The sequence below is a fragment of the Penaeus japonicus genome, unplaced genomic scaffold (genome assembly GCF_977035675.1).
Source record: "Penaeus japonicus unplaced genomic scaffold, GWHDUDI00000001_assembly GWHDUDI00000015, whole genome shotgun sequence".
Lineage (NCBI taxonomy): Eukaryota > Metazoa > Arthropoda > Malacostraca > Decapoda > Penaeidae > Penaeus > Penaeus japonicus.
This window is the reverse complement of record NW_028234417.1, coordinates 37,986,717-37,989,216: the sequence shown is the minus strand read 5'-3', so window position 1 is coordinate 37,989,216 and position 2,500 is coordinate 37,986,717.

Below are 2,500 nucleotides of genomic sequence, written 5' to 3'. Positions count from 1 at the left end.
TTCCTCAACACAATCCCTCTTCCTCAACACAATCCCTCTTCCTCAACACAATCCCTCTTCCTCAACACAATCCCTCTTCCTCAACACAATCCCTCTTCCTCAACACAATCCCTCTTCCTCAACACAATCCCTCTTCCTCAACACAATCCCTCTTCCTCAACACAATCCCTCTTCCTCAACACAATCCCTCTTCCTCAACACAATCCCTCTTCCTCAACACAATCCTTCTTCCTCAACACAATCCCTCTTCCTCAACACAATCCCTCTTCCTCAACACAATCCCTCTTCCTCAACACAATCCCTCTTCCTCAACACAATCCCTCTTCCTCAACACAATCCCTCTTCCTCAACACAATCCCTCTTCCTCAACACAATCCCCCTCCCTCAACACCAACCCGCTCCCTCAACGCCATCCCTCTCCCTCAACACAATCCCTCTTCCTCAACACAATCCCTCTTCCTCAACACAATCCCTCTTCCTCAACACAATCCCTCTTACTCAACAGAATCCCTCTCCCTCAACACAATCCCTCTCCCTCAACACCATCCCTCTTCCTCAACACAATCCCTCTTCCTCAACACAATCCCTCTTCCTCAACACAATCCCTCTTCCTCAACACCATCCCTCTTCCTCAACACAATCCCTCTTCCTCAACACCATTCCTCTTCCTCAACACAATCCCTCTTCCTCAACACAATCCCTCTTCCTCAACACAATCCCTCCGCATCACCTTCCCTCTTCCAACACAATCCATCCCTCTTCCCTCAACACAATCCCTTCTCCTCACCATCCTCTTCCTCAACACAATCCCTCTTCCTCAACACAATTCCTCTTCCTCAACACATCCCTCTTCCTCAACACAAGCCCTCTTCTCCACACAATCCCTCTTCCTCACCACAATCCCTCTTCCTCAACACAATCCCTCTTCCTCAACACAATCCCTCTTCCTCAACACAATCCCTCTTCCTCAACACAATCCCTCTTCCTCAACACAATCCCTCTTCCTCAACACAATCCCTCTTCCTCAACACCATCCCTCTTCCTCAACACAATCCCTCTTCCTCAACGCAATCCCTCTTCCTCAACACAATCCCTCTTCCTCAACGCAATCCCTCTTCCTCAACACAATCCCTCTTCCTCAACGCAATCCCTCTTCCTCAACGCAATCCCTCTTCCTCAACACAATCCCTCTTCCTCAACGCAATCCCTCTTCCTCAACACAATCCCTCTTCCTCAACACAATCCCTCTTCCTCAACACAATCCCTCTTCCTCAACACAATCCCTCTTCCTCAACACAATCCCTCTCCCTCTTCCTCACCACCATCCCTCTTCCTCACCACACTCCCTCTCCTCAACACAATCCCTCTCCTCAACACAATCCTTCCTCAACACCATCCCTTCCTCACACAATCCCTCTCCTCAACACAATCCCTCTCCTCAACACAATCCTCTCCTCAACACAATCCCTCTCCCTCAACACAATCCCTCTCCTCAACAATCCCTCTCACTCAACACAACCCCTCTCCTCAACACAATCCCTCTTCCTCAACACAATCCCTCTTCCTCAACACAATCCCTCTTCCTCAACACAATCCCTCTTCCTCAACACAATCCCTCTCCCTCAACACAATCCCTCTCCCTCAACACAATCCCTCTCCCTCAACACAATCCCTCTTCCTCAACACAATCCCTCTCCCTCAACACAATCCCTCTCCCTCAACACAATCCCTCTTCCTCAACACAATCCCTCTCCCTCACCGCAAGCCCACTTCCTCAACACAATTCCTTCCTCAACACATCCCTTTCCTCAACACATCCCTATTCCTCAACACTATCCATCTCCCTCAACACAATCCCTCTCCTCAACACAATCCCTCCTCTACACAATCCCTCTTCCTCAACACAATCCCTCTTCCTCTTCCTCACCACAATCCCTCTTCCTCAACACAATCCCTCTTCCTCAACACAATCCCTCTTCCTCAACACAATCCCTTTTCCTCAACACAATCCCTCTTCCTCAACACAATCCCTCTCCCTCAACACAATCCCTCTTCCTCACTAAATCCCTCCAATTCCTCAACACAATCCCTCTTCCTCTTCCTCAACACAATCCCTCTTCCTCAACACAATCCCTCTTCCTCAACACAGTCCCTCTTCCTCAACACAATCCCTTTTCCTCAACACAATCCCTCTTCCTCACCACAATCCCTCTTCCTCAACAAATCTCTCCCTCAAACAATCCCTCACACACGCCTCAACACAATCCCTCTTCCTCAACACAGTCCCTCTTCCTCAACACAATCCCTTTTCCTCAACACAATCCCTCTTCCTCACCACAATCCCTCTTCCTCAACACAATCCCTCTCCCTCAACACAATCCCTCTCCCTCAACACAATCCCTCTTCCTCAACACAATCCCTCTTCCTCAACACAATCCCTCTTCCTCACCACAATCCCTCTTCCTCAACACAATCCCTCTTCCTCAACACAATCCCTCTT